Genomic DNA, 8360 nt, shown 5'->3' on the forward strand with positions numbered 1-8360 from the left:
ATCCTATGATGTATTGGAAGGAGAAAAGAACAAGACAAGTAGACCAAGTTCAATGAAATACTAACTCCTGATCATAGGAATGGAGAGGAAGTGGTGGAGGAAAGAAATGTTTCAAAAGAAATATTGATGAGACCAGGTAACTAATTAGATATGAGATGAAAATGAGGAAGGCATTAAAGATGATGCTGGTAATACATTTTCTGAACACAGAAAGTTGGCCCCTGAACACAGGAGTTATTTTCCCTATACACTGCCTTACATATAAACTCATCTGTTCTTTCAGGGTTGCAGCTCTGGAGATAGTTGTTAGCTTTAGCTCCTCTCCAGACCAGGCACCTCAGGGCAGAATCAGGTAGAAAAAAATATTAAGGCTAGCTTCCTAAGGAATGAGGAGGTATCTCCATCCTTTATCTGACTCACAAAGTGACTTTCATGGGCTTTCTGCAAAATAGTGCTAGAGGGGAGAAGAACAATACCGGAATTTAATAGTATCAGGAATGCTGGTACAGAAATTTCCACGACTATATATTGTTCTTTTACCATGTATTGTGTAAGAATTTATGTATTTAATATTATGCCTATAAGATCAGAAATGAATAATTTCTGTATATGTATTTAATATTATGCCTATAAGATCAGAAATGAATAATTTCCAAGTTTCATGAATAATTTCTTAAACTATATAATAACCAGAATATAATAAACATAAATGCAACTTAGGATTAAAATGCTTCAAATCATTTAAACTTTCTTGGATTCAATTTTCTCATCTGTAAAATGAGAAGGATTGGATTAAATGATCTTTAAAGTTCTTTCTAGCTCTAAAAGCTTTGATCCCATGAGACCATAAGATTGGATCTGTAAATTATCTATCTGCCTAATTACATGTGTTTGAGCAAAGACCATGTAAGCTTCTTGAGGGAAGGGGCTGTTTTCCATCAGTCCTTTTTTCCTCTGATATATAACAGAGTGTTTTGCAAAATCTCTATTGAATTGAATAGGAGAGTAAACATATATAGTTAGCCACGAGGCTTTTTTTTTTGCAAGAGAACTTGCAATTTGTCCTTGCTTTTTATACATTCTATCATTTCTCCATTATCCTCTTGAATTAGGACTTGGGAAAACATAGGAAAAATGTAATTTATAAAGTAAATTATTTGTTATTGTTGTTGCTGTTGTTAAGTCATTTTCCAGTCATATCCAACTCTCTGTGACACCATTTGGGGTTTTCTTGGCAGAGATATTGGGGCAGTTTGCCATTTCCTTCTCTAGCTCATTTTACAGATGAGAAACTGAAGCAAACAGAGTTAAGTGATATCCCCAGGGTCAAACAGCTAGTGAGTGTTGGAGGCCAAATCTGAACTTAGGAAGATGAGTCTTCCTGACTCCAAACCCAGCAAGTTAAAGTAAATAAATGCTTATCAAAAACAGTCAACTTCTGATTGAAGTAAGGGTCATATTATGTATTTTTTTTTCTTTTTTGGTGAGGCAATCGGGGTTAGGTGACTTGCCCAGGGTCATACAGCTAGTAAGAGTTGAGTGTCTGAGGCCGGATTTGAATTCAGGTCCTCCTGATTCCAGGTCTGGTGCTCTATCCACTGTACCACCTAGCTACCCTATATTATTTATTTTCTAACATCAATCAAGCACAGTGATGAAACTAGGTACTTGAGAGTTCTTTTCTTGAAATTTCTCAGAATTCATTTAAATGAACTGGGTATTTATAACTGGATATTTATAGCAAACATTCCATATATTTGCTCCTATAATGCAAATCTGAGAATCACTTGGGAAAGATTCAATTGCTGACATTGTTGTCAATTACTTTGAGTTTGTTATTTAGGATCCACACTTCTATAACTTCTTTTTAAACAAGAAGTGTTATAAATGGATTCTTCTTAGGAGGTAAAACTAGAGAAAGATGTCATTTTATAAAGAAGAAACTTAGAAAATGGCTTTATTTCTGCTGTCACCTCAGTAAGAGACTCACCTCCTAGTTCACACACAAGACTTTTTGTTAACTTTTGCTGCTTCCTATAGTTGTCTGGTCATGCTGGTTGTTGAGGTAACCCAAACCAGTGTTGTGTTTCTTTTTTTTTCTCCATGATTGTTGTTCCACATTATTACCAGAAAGTAGAGAATCAGAGTCCTACATAACCATGATTGTTGCTTTTTAAAAAAAATTTTCATTAGATAAGAGATATTTTTACTTTAAGTTCTCACACTACTATGGCTATGAAATGAAGGCAGAGAAAATGTATTTCCCTTCATTTATACTTATGTCAAGATATCATTTAAAAAAAGATGAAGTGCCTTGAAATCATATGTTTTTTGTTTTGTTTTGTTTTGGTTTTTATTTTCAGAGAATCCTCTTTTGCTTCATTTGCTATAGCATTTCTTGGCTTGCTCTGAGACCAGTCAGGAAGGAACAAAATAAAAGGGAATAGGTTGAGAGTGACTTTTGTCCCTGTAATTATCCATTTTCATTCCGTAAGCAGTGATTTCATTCTGTAGTTGTGATCCTACAGAAGGAGTTATACCTCCCTTTGGTCCATTTTTGGACAACTGCTTTCTGTGTAGCATTCAAGTTTTGCCAAGAGAGTTAAGGTTTCTCTTCATGATCTGCTTTCATAATTCAAGTAGAAATGAATCTTGCTATTGAAACATGCAAAAAAGTCACATTTCTGGGACTTGAGTCTTAACAATAGGTAGTATCATCAATAGATGATATAAAATGTAATAAATAAATATTACAGTTCTGACTTAGTGGGCAGGTAGCACTGAATTTGGAATCAGGAAGACCTGAATTCAAACATTCTCTCTACCACTAACTAGCTGTGTGTACCTGGGCTAGTATCTTGTCTTCTATGAGCCATGGGCCATTCCCTCAGACTTATCTACTAAAGTAGATAGTTCTAAGTTTGTTGCAGGGGTGAAGGGGGTGAGGGTGGGGAAGGGTAAGTATGGAATTCCACACTAGGAATTATCTATACTGAAGAAATCACAGATCCTTTATACAGTCATATATCAATAATTAATTTTCTTCTAATAAAGTACACCCTTTGTGACTGGTTGGAAAAAAAAACAACTTTGCAAACACTATTACTTAATAAGACTATTACATATGTAGGAAGATGTTGATTCTAATGCATAGTCAAATATTATAGAAGTATAACTGCACCATCATCCCCCCTCTTTCACAAGATTGTTCCATGTATAGTGACATTGAATTAGCCTGTAGGAGTCATCTCATGGAGCCTACCAAGAGCATTCTCCAGAACCATTGCTAGTTTTGAGCAACCATGTTGGAGTGTGGGGGCCTCCTTCTGGCCATAAGTGACATAGGGTTAAAAGGTTTGTACTTTGTAAAAATGAGGAGCTCTCTTGTAGGCTTTGGAGCTGGAAGAACTGATGACTAAGTGGATGTACAAAAGGAAGAAACCTCTTCCTATGCCTCTGTAATCCTTTTTGGCTTCTAATCATATCAGGACCACATCTAGCTACTTTCTAAGAGGGAGGTGCGAAAGGAATGGGCTGGTGCCTCTCATGACTTCTAGCTTCTGATACCTAAACTTGGGAAGGATAAAGTAAAGAAAAGTAACTCTAGAATGATACAACAATACTATTAACTAATAACTATTCATAAAATACTGACCAAAAACTAACAAATAAAAAAAAACTGAATAATTTTGCCAAAAGATCTTTCTCCAAGATAAAGTTAGATTTATATCAGGAAGGAAAGAGAGGGAGAGAGAGAGAGATAAAGAGAGACAGACAAGAAAGAAGGAAATAAGTATTAATTATGCACATATTATGTGCCTGGCACTGTGCTAAGTTTTTTAAAAAATATTATCTCATTTGATCCTCACAACAACTCTGTGAGGCAGGTGTTATTATTATCCCCACTTTACATGCAGAGGTTAAGTGACTTTTCCAAGGTCACATAGTTAGTAAGTGTTTGAAGCTGGATTTGAACTCATCTTCCTGTATATAGCTTGCATTGTATGTATTTGTTTACATGTTATCTCTCCCACTAGATTGTAAGCTCCTTGAGGGCAGGGATTGTCTTTTACCCCATTTTGTATTCTCAGTGTTTAGCATAGTCCCTGACAGCTGCTGTTGTTGTGGTTGTTGCTGCTGTTTGTCCTTTGTTTTTGAAGAGGATGAATGACATCACAGGGTGATATCTTGACTTATGTATGAATTGGATGTGAGGCAGAGTTGCACAAAATTGTCAGCCTTACTCTCTCTTCTAGTCATTGAAGTCCAGTGTCAAGACAAAAGTCAAGACAACTGGCAATGTCCTGGGTTGCAGTGGATGGCCTTGGTGTCTTTGATGTCTGACCAAGCTCTAAGCTCTCCATAGCACCTGCTTCATCTGCCTTCACGACCATTGGAACAAATTGTTCTCATCTGCCTATTCCACTGGGGGAAATCTTCATAAGCTTGGGGTAGACACCCCTCCCCTAACTTACTGACAGGTCTGAGCCCCATCCGTTACCCTCAACTTGGTTTAGCCCATCTGTTGAGATGGTTCACTGGGATTGTGCATGCTACAGCTTCTTTGAAGCCATAGGTTAGAGTTTAGTGTCAGGTGGACACCAAAGGTGGATAAGCAACCCTGAAAAGCGCTTGGCAAGCCCTCATACCAGAGGTGCTAGTCCTCCTTGAACACCCCCATATACCCCATACTGACATACAGTAGGCACTTAATAAATGTTTAGTGATTAATTGGTTTCTGACTCTAGGCCCAGTTCTCCTTCCACTGTGCCACATCGCTACTCTACCAGGGGAGGCAATGATGTTATTAATAATGATAATTATTCATGATACTTAGAATAATGATGATTAGGAACATAACAATTTTATTCATATTACAATAAAAAATATCCAAGCCATAATAGTCTCAATAGACTAAAAAATAGATTTGACAAAGCACTAATTTATGCTAAAACGCTACAAGGGTATTTTTTAATGTTAAAAAATATATATCTAAAACAAAAGCCTGAATTATGAGCAATTAGGAAACACTAGAAAATTTCCAAATAGATACAGGAATAAAGCAATTCATTTTCTCACAGTTATCAGTGTAATTATTATATGTGTATGTGAGTGTATGTGTGTGTATTTTTTTTTATTTGAACTTTTTGCACAATAGGTTTCATTGGTGAGCTGTATCTGGAACACCTAAGAAAGGATGATCTCAGAATTACTTATTGGATTTTGGTTTACAGTAATAAGTATAGGTGTCAACAGTTGCATGGACTTTAACCATATAATTAAGGTTGAATTTGTATCTTTGTTTGTTATTTACTAAATTGAATCATACACAAACTAGCCTTCTATTATATTATTGTGCCTTACCTGATTTTCTAATCCATAATATAGATTTATTTTAAATTGAATTTGTTTTTCCTGATAACTTAAGTTCCTACTCAGTTAATTTAAACTTTTTCTTTTTACAAAGGGCATGGTTTTTACAAGTGAGATAAATATGATTATGTATTAGAGCATGCCTTTATATGTCAATGCAGATGTATTATAAGTAATTGAACAGATTACAGAAAATATAAAAAAAATTAATGTTTTGATTTCTGTACAATGGGATCAAGCTTTGTGTTTCAGTCTTATGCAGGCTTACTGGGTTTATATTTCCCACTAGATGTAAGGGTCTTTGTCTTCTATATTTTTGACTCCCTTAAAGCAGAGGTGTCAAACAAAGGGCCCACAACACTTCCAAGTATGGCCAAAACCAGATGAAAATGTATTTGGGAAATAAACTTAACAAAATAAATAAATACAATAAAACATTTGATGTTGTAAGATTGTGGCTGTCTCTTCTTGACACCTTTGGAATTTTCTTGGCAAAGATGTTGGAATGATTTACCATTTTCTTTTCCAACTTATTTTACAGATGAGGAAACTGAGGCAAACAGGGTTAAGTGACTTGCCCAGAGTCACACAGCTGGTAAATCATTGAGGGCAGATTTGAACTCAAGAAGAGTTTTCCTAACTCCAGGTTCAGCATTCTATCCACTGTACCACCTAGCTGCCCTCTAAAATGCAACAAAGATAATATTAATATGTAGTTTTCTAATTCAATATGCAGCCTATAAGGATTCTTATCTATGGTTTAGTGGCTCTATTTTTCTTTGAATCTGATATCACTTAGCTTAGTGCTCTGTGGGAGGTCAGTGTTCAAACATTGGCTGCTTGTAGGATAATATTTGTTGACTGACCAGTTCCCTGAATTGTTTGAAAAATAAAAGGCTGCCAATTAGGGCATTTTATTATTATTATTTTTTTACTGTGGCATATAGTTTTAGGTGCTTATTATATTACATTATTATATTATATCATAGTCCTTTGTTCCCAGTCTAACCACATAAACAAAATTAAAGAATTTAGACAATTATTCAGATAATTTAAATAAACCAGATAAACCACTCTAAGGGGAAATACTAAGTAACTGAGGTAAAGTCATTTTGCTTGTTTGTTTTTCTTAAACCTTAAATTATATATGTGACATTAGATAAGTCATTTAACCTTTCTGAGGCTAAATTTCCTCTTTGCAAAATGGAACTATTATTCCCTCCCCTCTAATTTCTTTTATTCTCAAGCTTCTACAGTACAGGTTTTGATTGATATTGAATTGTTTATTTCCTTCATTGAGCTGCCTTAATTCCTTGTACCACTTTAATCTTGGAGTTTTTTTGCTTTAAATTGTTGACTAAGGGTAGCAGACCTTTCCATTGTACTTTTGTTTTCTATCTTGACCAACTCTGCCAGGCTTTCCACAGGTCCTCAATAAATTTTATTTATACCAGAGGGTCACAAACATTCTTGTGAGTCATGGCTACAGTTACTGCTCCATAAACCAATAGATTGGGCTTTCCTGTTAACCAACTGGGAATCATTCAGCTGTTGGCTATTATGCAATCTATTTAACAGAGTAAAGTGAACATCTTGACAATTCTCTAACCAATTTGGACAGTTTAAACTATTTCTGACAATTAAATTACAAAAGGGTATTTGTCCTTTGCTTCAGTCTAGATTGGATCTTTTTAATTCCAAATCCAGATGCAACAGTAGAAAAATGTCCACCATTTCACTTCATATTGTCCTATGCAGAAATGACAACAGCTATCTATTCCTCATACATGGCATTTCATTGGTCTACAATTAACAAACTATTTTCATTTTGAAAGCCTTCCTCTCAGCTTCTGAAGTCATTTGTTACACACAGAGACATGACTTCCCCCAAGTGACTGCATCTTTGGCTAGATTTTCTACTACAGGTTGTAGTACAGATTTTCTACTACAGGTCTCTCCTATTCCCTTGATCCTGTAGGAGTTGGAATATTCCTCGTTTCCCACTTCCCCTTCTATTATCTTCCTTTTGTTGACAACATCCCACAACCTTAGGTTCATTCTGTGTAAATGTACCACCTAATCCTGATCCCCATGTCATTCCCTTTCCTTTCTCACAAAATTCAGTTCCTAGCTTACAGTCTTCCTTTCCATCACAACTACTTCCCTTATACTAAAAGGCTTAGGCATGCACTATAATCTTTCCTTAAACACCCTAAATCTCTCAGTTCTTTATTGTTCTCAACTCTCATGACATACACCTCCCTTCATCTTAGCTATGCACAAAGATGGTCACATCCTTGATCTCAACGTAATTTAAAAGTGTTCTTCCTTAATATCACTCTAGAGCTATAGCCATTATTCTTCAATGATATATTGGATATTTCAAACTTGATATCCAAACCATACCCATCTCAAGCTCCAAATGTGCAGAATATAGCTCATTGTCATCAGCCTCCTAAATCCAACCAACTTCCAAATATCTGTCACCCAATTTTTCAACCTTCATATTATTCTTGTCTCCTCCCTCATCTCACATATTAATTCAGCAATCAAATTTTGTTTCTACCTCTAGAATCTTTCCCATTCGACTTCTTATTTCTACTCATGCTGCCAGTGCCCTAATCACCACCTCTTTAGAGGACTATTGCTTCCTAATTTTTCTACTTCCTTCAAACTTCTGTCCCACATAGCTGCCAAAGTGATTTTCCTAAAGTATAGGTCTGGCCATGCTATTACAATACTCTGTAAACTTCAGTGGCTTCCTACTGCTTCATATAAAATCGAAATGGCTTGACATTTAAAGCCCTTCACAATATGCCTCAAACTTACCTGTCCAGCCTTATTGTTTATTACTCCCCTTGCACTCCTTCATTAGAAAAAACTTTCTGGCTTTTTTATTCATGTCCTGACTTTGCCTCTCAGAACGTTTGGTTTCCTTCAAGGTATAGGTTAAGTACTACCTTCTATATGAAGACCTCACCACTATT

This window comes from Vombatus ursinus, unplaced genomic scaffold, assembly GCF_900497805.2.
Source record: "Vombatus ursinus unplaced genomic scaffold, bare-nosed wombat genome assembly UNPS02015089.1, whole genome shotgun sequence".
Classification (NCBI taxonomy): Eukaryota; Metazoa; Chordata; class Mammalia; order Diprotodontia; family Vombatidae; genus Vombatus; species Vombatus ursinus.